A 13167-nucleotide genomic window follows, 5' to 3' on the forward strand; every position below is an offset into this window, starting at 1 on the left:
AGCTCTAATCATGTGTGTTAACACATGTAAAGGAAAAAATATGGAAGGCATGGAAGGCAAGCAGACTCCAAGAGGTCCACTAACTCCACACAGACTTACCTAGGCTTGCCATGCCATGGGGCTGAAACCCGATTGAAACCCTTGTGCTACACGGGGCCTGCCTGAGTTGGCATGTTTAATGGCCAGCTTTGCCTGGTGGAAAGTGTCCTGTTCTGTTCTCCCCCAGTCCATCATCTCAACAGCCAAGTTTCAGGACATCAGTGTTTCTCCCAGGTAGCAGTCCAATGCAACTTTAAAGGATCAGCAGTGGACACGCAAGAGGGAAGGGATGCTGTCCAGAGCGACCTGGACAGGGTTCAGAAGTGAGCCCATGCCGACCAACCTCATGAATTTCAGCAACACCAAGGGCAAGGCCCTGCACCTGCTTCAGTGCAATCCTGAGCACGGGTAACGGCACGCTGGAGAATGGGTTGAGAGCAGCCCTGGGGACAAGCATTTGGGAGCATCGTTTGATGATTCACCACGAGCCAGCAGTATGTGCTTGCAGCCCAGAAGGCCAACTGTATCCTGCATTGCATCAAGAGAAGCATGACCAGCAGGTCGAGGGAGGTGGGTCTGCCCCACTGCTCTGCTCTCGGGAGACCCCACTTGGGGTACTGCGCCCAGCTCAGGAGCCCCGAACACAAGAAGGACACCAAGCTGTTGGAGTGGGTCCAGAGGAGGGCCACAAAGATGATCAGAGTGCCAGAGCACCTCCCCTATAAGGACAGAGCTGGGGCTCTTCAGCCTGGAGCAGAGAAGGCTCCAAGCAGACCTGCTCCTTTAGTTCCTTTAGTGCCTCATAAGGCAGGGATTCCAAGTGGGGGGGCTGATTTGCACGACACAACGCAGGAAAGGCTTGCGGCGCTTGTATCAGCGTCACCCCCTAATATCGCTTCTTTTCTGCACTGCTCTAAAGCACCGTAGTACGCCCTAGAAAAATTTTTCTTTCCCGCACCCTTCAAAATACCATCGCGGGGAAAACGTTCGGTTCGTCTTCCGGATCTACCGGACCAGGATCAGGCGACGTAAGCGGGCCGGAGGGCGGCGGCGTCACGGCGAGCGTCGGGGGCGGGGCGCGGTTTCTCTTCTCCCCGGCCGGGAGCGGGGTCGGAGCCGCGGTTCGGGTCCGGGCAGGGGCTGCTTTCCGCTGCACCGAGGGGGGGCGGCGGCGGCGGCGGCGGCGGCGGGGGTGGGAGGGAGGGCGATGGGGAACAGTCGGAAGAAATTCTTCCTCGTCCAATTTGCTTAAGCCCTTCCATTATGTGGCGCCAAACAGGCACGAGCTTAGCAGCCGTTCTGTCTTCAGTCATAGAAGCCTCCCAGAGTCCCGTGCCGACTTTGTCCCAAAGCTCTCCGCGCAGAGAGAACCCAGTTCTCGGAAATTCGGGGACGTTTGGCTCAGCCATTTAAGAAGGGTAGCTAATGCTGAAGCGGCTGAAGGCTGATTCTGAAGCCTTAGCCGTAATGCTTCCACAGTTACTTGTTGCTCCGTCGTTAGCGAACTCCCCGTAGCTCCCGACTGCTCACCTTCTGGCCTGCAGAACGCTGCGGCCGCGCGCCAATCAATCTCTCCGCACTGGAGTCGGGCGGCGCTGCCGGGCCGGGCTCGCTCAGCCTCGCCTTCGTTTGCTCCACGCGGTGGGCGCCATTTGCAGCGTCTGATGCACGGACTCAGAAGGGAACGATCCACATCGTTCACTGCAAATTCTCACATCGCTTACATACCTTCACAAGTTTTCTTTCTCTAGCTGTCCCACCCGGCCCCACCACTTTCCCAGCCACATTTACATGTCAACAGAGCATTCTACGGACGCTCCCCAGCCGTTCACGGGGGCGCTTATCCAGTCAGAGCCGTGAGCTGTTCCTTGTCTTCTAGACGTGCCCTTGCCTTTCATGCTTTGTCTTGCTCCACAGCTGCTGATCGGTACAGTGCTCCTTGTACTCCCACACACCCGTGCTAGCGGCCTTCCAGGACCTGAAGGGGGCCTGCAGGAAAGCTGGGGAGGGACTTTTTAATAAGGGCACGCAGCGACAGAACAAGGGGAAATGGCTTTAAACTGCAAGAGGGCAGATTAGTCTAGATAACAGGAAGAAATTCTTTCCTTTTACCATGAGGCTGGTGAGACACTGGGACCGGCTGCCCAGTGAGGTTCTGGATGCCCCCAGCCTTGAGGCATTCAAGGCCAGCCCGCATGGGGCCTGGAGCAGCCTGGTCCAGAGGGAGGCGTCCCTGCCTATAGCTGGGGGTTTGGACCTACATCATCTTAAAGGTCCCTTCCCAGCCTAACCATACAGTGACTCTCTGGAAGGGAGGAAGTGGAGCTGGGATTTGGGTGTAGAGGCCCAAGCCCGAGCTCGGTGCGTGGCTGCCCTCCTGCATGCCAAGGAGCCACGTTGGTCCAAATCTGGACAACAGTCCCATTTGTAGCTTTTTTGTGGGCCAATAGAAAAGCATGCTTCTGGTATTTCAGTCTGCTAGACCGAAAGTACTGCTAATGGGAAATAAAAATGGAGTGAAGCTGAAGTACACTGTTCCCCGCTATTATTAATTCTTTCCTTATTATGAAATCTTTCCTTAAAGTCACGTCCAACATTGTCCACATTGTCCACATGTCCACAATGGCAGCCTCCCCCAGCACACTCATTTGGGACAGCCGCTGGTGCTCACTGCTGGAGCTCTGCTCTGGGTGACAGCCGTTTCTGGGTTGAGATTGATCTTTGGGTGAGAACAGGATGAATTTCCGCCAGATTCTCTTCCTGACCAAAGCTCTCTCTCTGTCCCCACTTGCTGGATTCGACTCCAGCTATTGCAGCTATTTTGCCTGGATTTGGAATGGAATCACAGAATCACACAGAATCACAGAATCACCCGGGTTGGAAGGGACCTCAAGGATCATGTAGTTCCAACCCCCCTGCCTAGCAGGGCCACCAAGCAAACACATTTAGATCAGGTTGCCCAGGACCCCGTGGAGACATGGAGACAATGGAGACAAAGGGCCAGACCATCCTCAGCAGCAGGAGCATCCAGTTGAGATTAGGACCTGCAGCCAGCCTCGCTGGTTTGGCTTAGCCACGTGCCATGTGACAATGGAGGATGGGGACCAAAAGACGGCATCCCAGGAGCAGCAGCTGTGCCTTCAACTGGCCCCACCAGCAAGGCCTTTCTGAACGCCCCAGGTGGATCCAGTACAGGGTCAGCAAGGTTGTTACTCCAGAGGACCCAAAGCAGCAGTCCCCAGGCCCCAAGCAGAATGGCTTCAGCTTGCACGACACCCTGGGCCACCTCTGGGACAACCTTGAGCAGAGAGGGGCAACCTGGATCCTCATGGATGTCTTCAAGCACATCTGCATCCAGAGCCTGCTGAGCATTGCCTGTGGCCTCTGGAGAAGACTAAGACAACTATGGGAACAGGTGAGCTACTGAGATGCATCGTGCAGGGAGGGCATCTCAGGTAGGGAGCAGGCAACCACAAAGCCCTTGTCTGTGAAGACTTCCGAGGAAAGCAGTCTCCCAGCAGTCCGCTAACTCTCCCCAGGGACTTACCCAGCCGTGGGTCCGACACCCAATTGGAAACCCCTGTGCTACACGGGGCCTGCCTGAGGTGGTGGGAGCCCCGTGCTTGGGGCAGTCCTGTGAGGCAGGAAAAGCTGCACAGGAATCGGAGCCCTGCAGGGCAATGCTCTGCAAAATGAGCCTGCATCCCTTTCACTGTGCCCATGCTCTGTCACTTCTAGGAAACGGGACCAAGAGCCTCAGCCTCCAGAACAGAGCACCGGGGGAAGGGGAAGGACGACATCAGTGTCCTTTTCTGACCTGCTCTGCCACATGGAGGCTGACATAGACTCAATGGAGAGGCACCTGAGGACCCTCTTCCAGTCCCGCCAGGAAGCGTGCAGGAGCATGCAGGAGACGCAGGCAGCGCAAGATGCAGGGAACAGGAAGAATCCCTCTGCTGACTCCACATCCAGCACTGTCGAGGGCGATCGTTCTACGGATACACAATCTCTTCCTAAATAAACATGTACCTCATTTCTGATCAAGCTCACTGGCTTATGGACCCAGTGGTTGTAGTTTGGACTGCATTTCGTGAGCAGGACTCATTCACAGGTTACATACCATCCTCCATTCACAAACTCCAACTCTGGAATACCACTGAAGGCTCAGAGCAGACGTAACACCTCTTCTCTGAATGTGCATCCATATACCATCAGGAATTGGGCATCAAGATGTAACGCTGTTTTCTGCGTGCTCTCCTGCTTCCAGGAGGCCCGCCATTGCAATTGCAAATAAAATCTGCTCTATCAGAGACAGCATCCTGATAAATTGTATGGATATTTCCAACACCTCCCAAACATGAAGAAGTACATGGAAAATTCAACTACAAAAGAGGATTATTCTAGGTGGGCCATTTGTTTGTCTGAATAAATTTGAAATGAAATCAAACAACTACACTGCAATATAAGATGAATATAAGCTTTGTATGTCCCAACAGCCCATTGCGCTCACTGAGGCTGCCCCATACTTAGCACTACGGAATGCTCCAAGTCCCTGCAGAGCCCATGCAAACAACAGCTTGCAGCTTAGCTGAAGACCAGCAGATCCCCGGAGGGATCCATGTCCACTACCTAGCACACAGCACTGGCATTCTTTTTCCAGGTTTGACCCACCAAAAAAAAAAAAAAAAGAGAGAGGCAGAGATAATAGATAAATTTTGTCTCTGGCTGTTTGCTGAGAACTCCTTTCTGTGCATTCAACAGGTTGATTTCTCTGACTATTACAGTTTATTTATGCTGTCTCCAAATGGAGGAATGAGCACTTTTTCCCTGACCCAAATAAGGGTTGTCTGCTACCTTCCCTGGCAGCACTGCAGAAAGCCTCTTTCTGGGAAGCAAAAAGTTGTGACATTTTTGCAAGGAGGTGGCAACCTGTCTAACCACTGGGAAAATAAATAAAAATAAAAATTACCAGTTAAAAAGAGGCAGAGGAATAGTTTCTTTTTTAAAAACATATGAAGATACATAAACATATGTAAAGAATACTTGGGAAAAAAAAAAAAAAAACTGAGAAACAGCTCTTTCCAGTCTTAACTTTATCCTCATGGGGATGAGCACACAAGGGTAATGCGCTCTGGTGTTTTATGTTTAATTGTCTACAAACAATTCTCAGTTATTTAGCTCTTGTACAACCAAAGGGCAGATATAAGCAGTTCACACACAGATAACTCAAACCCATGGAAAACATGATGGTAAAATATTTCTTAAAAGAGGCAGCAGCAAGGCTTGGTGTTTGGATGTAAAGCCACGGCATGGAAATGACGATCAAGGGCCGCTAGGGCGAGCTCTCGCCCAATACATCGAGCCCAAATTCCTGATGTTTGCATCCTTCCCCACCTTATTTTTCTCTTTAGCTCTGCTCTGCAAACCGAGAACATGACAGCTTTCTCCCTTCTCGCTTCCCCTGTACTGAAGCTTCTGTCACACACAGTGCGAATGCACGTGCTTAACCTCAAAGATGTGCCTGCTTTCCTTGCTTTTTAATGCATGCCCCCAGCTGGAGATGACACCCAAAATTCAATGACACAGCGCCCAGAAGAAAGCACCTAGATGAAGCCTCTGCCAAGCAGAAGGAGTATGTAGTAGACGCTCCATCTCATGCACCTGTGCTGAACCACTCCACCCTTAAGTCTTTATTCGGCTGTGGGAAAATAGTGGTCACAGATCCAAAGAAGGCTTAACTCTTCCCATAGAAACAGCGCTCCCTGTGATATGTTTTGTATTCTTAGCCACAGAAATACATCACTGCAGGTGTGGATTTCCAGTGATACTGAAACTCACAGAGGTTTTAGCATCTGCAGAGCCTGGAAGGTTTTTGTAACGATCAAAATAGTTCTTTTATCTGTATGGCAATCTTCAAGTTACAATTCTTCACCTCCATAGTTTTTGCCCTTCATGCTAAGGGCAAAAAAACCCTGCATAAAAGCCATTTCCTTCTGCCAAATACTACAAGAATACAACATGAATCTTCAAAGGACAGCTGGCAGAGTTCAGAAACACTCAGGGCAAAGGGCAGATACAGGTTACTGCCTTTTCACTACCAGCTCCAGCTGCAGTGGTGTTGTCAATCTCAGGAGGAATGGCATAAAGCAGACAAAAGGCCACATGATACTTGAAGAACAAACACTTTCTACCAAACTCAGAGCAAGGCAAAAATACAAATTAAAAGTTGTGGAAGTATGAGACTGAATTTTAAGACATTATTTGTCTTTAATAGTTTCACACTGAAACCATAAAGCAGTGGAAGATACAGATGGAGGGCTCTTTCTAATATCATTTTGATGGTGTTATGTTGAAATAAACACTTATACCAAAACTGCTTGCTGAAGGAATGATTGGGACCCCAGTCCCTTAAATCTTTAATTCCACCTCGGAACAGGTGAGCAGCCTGCCTAGTGTCAGCCAATCTTTTTTCAGACTCACAGGACTTGCGTATCAGTACGAACACCTCTCCTGCACATTCAGTGCTCGAACTGCACGTTTAGTGCTTGAAATGTCACACATCTCCTGGAAGCTCCTGGAGCTCGAATCCACGGAAAACCACAATTGGTCTCCAGTGCCCTCTTCAGGCATATGGATCCATGACTGCTGCTTCTGAAAAGCAACTGTTTGCCCTTAAAGCCACCTAAGCATCTTGGCTTTCATTCTGAAGCCCCCAAGCACTGAAAATCTCTGGTATTGTTAAAACTTACTGCATCAAGTAATGACAAGCCTAGCTCGCTCCCGACCTCCTCAGAGCAAACAACTCTCTCTTTCATACCTGACAGATCTCAGTCCAGAAAGGAGGCTGAGAGCATGTCACAGATTAGGCTTCAAGAAAGGTGGAGTCTGCTGCCTTGCTTCAAAAAACAGCTGTATGCCTAGCATTTACCCGGCTTTCATCCAGCAAATCAGTGATTGCAGTATTAATCCAAGCTGAGGGAGATTTCAATTCAACTAGGGTCTTCACCTTCCCATCTCTCACCACTATGAACAGTGACCTCAAAATGGTGGGGATAAGGAAGTAAAGTTGGAAAAACACAAACAACCTGCAATGCTTCATAGCAGTTATTCTGTTTTTTTAATGACGAATGACGAAGGATTAATTTGACCCATCATTTTGGTACCTAAGGCTCCTTTCTGGATTTCATTTTAACTGTATCCTACACCCATTGCATTCAGGCTCCTAAGCCTTCAAGCTGATCAAGTTAACAAAGCATCTACAAATGCCCGTAGTACCCAGGAATGGCCACCTCAGATCAGCCTGGTATCTTCTCTTCAGCAGCAGCCAGCTGCAGAAGTCCAGGAGAAATAAAAGGACAAGAGGAAAACCAGTCATTAAGAGTCCAGACAGTTCCTGTTTGCATCATGTAGCTCACTGTTTCACTGCTCACTCAATTTGCTTTCATCCAGCAAATCAGTGATTGAAATATTAATCCCAGCGGAGAGAGAAAAAAAAAAAAAGACTCAAAATAAAAAGCCATCTCTCTCCTCTTCTTTTCCCTCATCCCACTGTCCCAAGCCTTCAGTACCTGTCAGACATCTGCAGCACTGGTCTTATTTTGCTGCTGCAACGCTGCCCACTTTATCTGCACCCAGACCGAAGACATCACCAGAGCTCACGGCTCAGGATTCTCGGGTTGTCTTACATTACACATTTTGTTTGTTTCCCTTCTGCAAAAGGCTAAATGTGCAAGAATACGGCAGTATTCAGACTAGCGCTGCCTTCCTGCTTGACAGCGCTGACACAGCATACTTCTCGGTAATGTCCAAGCAGCTCCGTCACACTAAGCATACGAACAAGGATGGGAGCAAACTATACTTCAGGGAATCATAGAATGGTTCGGCTAGGAAGGAACCTTAAAGCCCGCTCCGGGAGGCGGGACGCGGGAGGCTAGAAGCGGGAGGCGGGAAGCGGGAGGCGGGAAACAGGAGGCGGGAAGCGGGAGGCGGGCCCGCCCCTCAGACAGAGCGGGAGGCGCTGCCGCCTCACGGAGCAGCTGCGGCGCGGCGGCAGCGAGCGGCTCTGCGCAGCCGCAACCGTTCTGTCAGCGGTGCTGAACTGGGAACGCGTAATGCGAATAGCGCCATAGAAACCCACAGAGCTGCTTGCAGGCTCCCAGTGACAGCGGTAGCCGCTGGCAGCTCTAATCATGTGTGCTAACACCTGTAAAGGAAAAAAGAGGCAACGCGTGGATACAGAAGAAAAAGCAGACCTCTTCCACAGAGGAGAGAGTACAGCTGCACACAAAGTTCCTAAACAAGAAAATACATTCCTTTCCCCATACACTACATGAGCAGGCTGCTGTATTACCACAGAGATCCACACAGAGCTGTGCAATCGTGGAAGTTGGAGAAGACCTCTACTCTTCTGGAAAGGACCATCAAGTCCAGCTGTCAAACCATCACCACCATGCCCACTGAGTGCGTTGCCAATTCCAACTCAAAGTTGCTCAGCTCTTTCTCTCCATGCATCTCCCAGGTAGCAGCCCTGGGAGTGGACACACAAGAGGGAAGGGATGCTGTCCAGAGTGACCTGGACAGGGTTGAGAGGTGAGCCCATGCCGACCAACCTCATGAATTTCAGCAACACCAAGGGCAAGGCCCTGCACCTGCTTCAGTGCAATCCCGAGCATGGGTAACGGCACGCTGGAGAATGGGTTGAGAGCAGCCCTGGGGACAAGCATTTGGGAGCATCGTTTGATGATTCACCACGAGCCAGCAGTATGTGCTTGCAGCCCAGAAGGCCAACTGTATCCTGCATTGCATCAAGAGAAGCATGACCAGCAGGTCGAGGGAGGTGGGTCTGCCCCACTGCTCTGCTCTCGGGAGACCCCACTTGGGGTACTGCGCCCAGCTCAGGAGCCCCGAACACAAGAAGGACACCAAGCTGTTGGAGTGGGTCCAGAGGAGGGCCACAAAGATGATCAGAGTGCCAGAGCACCTCCCCTATAAGGACAGAGCTGGGCCTCTTCAGCCTGGAGCAGAGAAGGCTCCAAGCAGACCTGCTCCTTTAGTTCCTTTAGTGCCTCATAAGGCAGGGATTCCAAGTGGGGGGGCTGATTTGCACGACACAACGCAGGAAAGGCTTGCGGCGCTTGTATCAGCGTCACCCCCTAATATCGCTTCTTTTCTGCACTGCTCTAAAGCACCGTAGTACGCCCTAGAAAAATTTTTCTTTCCCGCACCCTTCAAAATACCATCGCGGGGAAAACGTTCGGTTCGTCTTCCGGATCTACCGGACCAGGATCAGGCGACGTAAGCGGGCCGGAGGGCGGCGGCGTCACGGCGAGCGTCGGGGGCGGGGCGCGGTTTCTCTTCTCCCCGGCCGGGAGCGGGGTCGGAGCCGCGGTTCGGGTCCGGGCAGGGGCTGCTTTCCGCTGCACCGAGGGGGGGCGGCGGCGGCGGCGGCGGCGGGGGTGGGAGGGAGGGCGATGGGGAACAGTCGGAAGAAATTCTTCCTCGTCCAATTTGCTTAAGCCCTTCCATTATGTGGCGCCAAACAGGCACGAGCTTAGCAGCCGTTCTGTCTTCAGTCATAGAAGCCTCCCAGAGTCCCGTGCCGACTTTGTCCCAAAGCTCTCCGCGCAGAGAGAACCCAGTTCTCGGAAATTCGGGGACGTTTGGCTCAGCCATTTAAGAAGGGTAGCTAATGCTGAAGCGGCTGAAGGCTGATTCTGAAGCCTTAGCCGTAATGCTTCCACAGTTACTTGTTGCTCCGTCGTTAGCGAACTCCCCGTAGCTCCCGACTGCTCACCTTCTGGCCTGCAGAACGCTGCGGCCGCGCGCCAATCAATCTCTCCGCACTGGAGTCGGGCGGCGCTGCCGGGCCGGGCTCGCTCAGCCTCGCCTTCGTTTGCTCCACGCGGTGGGCGCCATTTGCAGCGTCTGATGCACGGACTCAGAAGGGAACGATCCACATCGTTCACTGCAAATTCTCACATCGCTTACATACCTTCACAAGTTTTCTTTCTCTAGCTGTCCCACCCGGCCCCACCACTTTCCCAGCCACATTTACATGTCAACAGAGCATTCTACGGACGCTCCCCAGCCGTTCACGGGGGCGCTTATCCAGTCAGAGCCGTGAGCTGTTCTTTGTCTTCTAGACGTGCCCTTGCCTTTCATGCTTTGTCTTGCTCCACAGCTGCTGATCGGTACAGTGCTCCTTGTACTCCCACACACCCGTGCTAGCGGCCTTCCAGGACCTGAAGGGGGCCTGCAGGAAAGCTGGGGAGGGACTTTTTAATAAGGGCATGCAGCGACAGAACAAGGGGAAATGGCTTTAAACTGCAAGAGGGCAGATTAGTCTAGATAACAGGAAGAAATTCTTTCCTTTTACCATGAGGCTGGTGAGACACTGGGACCGGCTGCCCAGTGAGGTTCTGGATGCCCCCAGCCTTGAGGCATTCAAGGCCAGCCCGCATGGGGCCTGGAGCAGCCTGGTCCAGAGGGAGGCGTCCCTGCCTATAGCTGGGGGTTTGGACCTACATCATCTTAAAGGTCCCTTCCCAGCCTAACCATACAGTGACTCTCTGGAAGGGAGGAAGTGGAGCTGGGATTTGGGTGTAGAGGCCCAAGCCCGAGCTCGGTGCGTGGCTGCCCTCCTGCATGCCAAGGAGCCACGTTGGTCCAAATCTGGACAACAGTCCCATTTGTAGCTTTTTTGTGGGCCAATAGAAAAGCATGCTTCTGGTATTTCAGTCTGCTAGACCGAAAGTACTGCTAATGGGAAATAAAAATGGAGTGAAGCTGAAGTACACTGTTCCCCGCTATTATTAATTCTTTCCTTATTATGAAATCTTTCCTTAAAGTCACGTCCAACATTGTCCACATTGTCCACATGTCCACAATGGCAGCCTCCCCCAGCACACTCATTTGGGACAGCCGCTGGTGCTCACTGCTGGAGCTCTGCTCTGGGTGACAGCCGTTTCTGGGTTGAGATTGATCTTTGGGTGAGAACAGGATGAATTTCCGCCAGATTCTCTTCCTGACCAAAGCTCTCTCTCTGTCCCCACTTGCTGGATTCGACTCCAGCTATTGCAGCTATTTTGCCTGGATTTGGAATGGAATCACAGAATCACACAGAATCACAGAATCACCCGGGTTGGAAGGGACCTCAAGGATCATGTAGTTCCAACCCCCCTGCCTAGCAGGGCCACCAAGCAAACACATTTAGATCAGGTTGCCCAGGACCCCGTGGAGACATGGAGACAATGGAGACAAAGGGCCAGACCATCCTCAGCAGCAGGAGCATCCAGTTGAGATTAGGACCTGCAGCCAGCCTCGCTGGTTTGGCTTAGCCACGTGCCATGTGACAATGGAGGATGGGGACCAAAAGACGGCATCCCAGGAGCAGCAGCTGTGCCTCCAACTGGCCCCACCAGCAAGGCCTTTCTGAACGCCCCAGGTGGATCCAGTACAGGGTCAGCAAGGTTGTTACTCCAGAGGACCCAAAGCAGCAGTCCCCAGGCCCCAAGCAGAATGGCTTCAGCTTGCACGACACCCTGGGCCACCTCTGGGACAACCTTGAGCAGAGAGGGGCAACCTGGATCCTCATGGATGTCTTCAAGCACATCTGCATCCAGAGCCTGCTGAGCATTGCCTGTGGCCTCTGGAGAAGACTAAGACAACTATGGGAACAGGTGAGCTACTGAGATGCATCGTGCAGGGAGGGCATCTCAGGTAGGGAGCAGGCAACCACAAAGCCCTTGTCTGTGAAGACTTCCGAGGAAAGCAGTCTCCCAGCGGTCCGCTAACTCTCCCCAGGGACTTACCCAGCCGTGGGTCCGACACCCAATTGGAAACCCCTGTGCTACACGGGGCCTGCCTGAGGTGGTGGGAGCCCCGTGCTTGGGGCAGTCCTGTGAGGCAGGAAAAGCTGCACAGGAATCGGAGCCCTGCAGGGCAATGCTCTGCAAAATGAGCCTGCATCCCTTTCACTGTGCCCATGCTCTGTCACTTCTAGGAAACGGGACCAAGAGCCTCAGCCTCCAGAACAGAGCACCGGGGGAAGGGGAAGGACGACATCAGTGTCCTTTTCTGACCTGCTCTGCCACATGGAGGCTGACATAGACTCAATGGAGAGGCACCTGAGGACCCTCTTCCAGTCCCGCCAGGAAGCGTGCAGGAGCATGCAGGAGACGCAGGCAGCGCAAGATGCAGGGAACAGGAAGAATCCCTCTGCTGACTCCACATCCAGCACTGTCGAGGGCGATCGTTCTACGGATACACAATCTCTTCCTAAATAAACATGTACCTCATTTCTGATCAAGCTCACTGGCTTATGGACCCAGTGGTTGTAGTTTGGACTGCATTTCGTGAGCAGGACTCATTCACAGGTTACATACCATCCTCCATTCACAAACTCCAACTCTGGAATACCACTGAAGGCTCAGAGCAGACGTAACACCTCTTCTCTGAATGTGCATCCATATACCATCAGGAATTGGGCATCAAGATGTAACGCTGTTTTCTGCGTGCTCTCCTGCTTCCAGGAGGCCCGCCATTGCAATTGCAAATAAAATCTGCTCTATCAGAGACAGCATCCTGATAAATTGTATGGATATTTCCAACACCTCCCAAACATGAAGAAGTACATGGAAAATTCAACTACAAAAGAGGATTATTCTAGGTGGGCCATTTGTTTGTCTGAATAAATTTGAAATGAAATCAAACAACTACACTGCAATATAAGATGAATATAAGCTTTGTATGTCCCAACAGCCCATTGCGCTCACTGAGGCTGCCCCATACTTAGCACTACGGAATGCTCCAAGTCCCTGCAGAGCCCATGCAAACAACAGCTTGCAGCTTAGCTGAAGACCAGCAGATCCCTGGAGGGATCCATGTCCACTACCTAGCACACAGCACTGGCATTCTTTTTCCAGGTTTGACCCACCAAAAAAAAAAAAAAAAGAGAGAGGCAGAGATAATAGATAAATTTTGTCTCTGGCTGTTTGCTGAGAACTCCTTTCTGTGCATTCAACAGGTTGATTTCTCTGACTATTACAGTTTATTTATGCTGTCTCCAAATGGAGGAATGAGCACTTTTTCCCTGACCCAAATAAGGGTTGTCTGCTACCTTCCCTGGCA

The sequence above is a fragment of the Tetrao urogallus genome (assembly GCF_951394365.1).
Source record: "Tetrao urogallus genome assembly, chromosome: 1".
Classification (NCBI taxonomy): Eukaryota; Metazoa; Chordata; class Aves; order Galliformes; family Phasianidae; genus Tetrao; species Tetrao urogallus.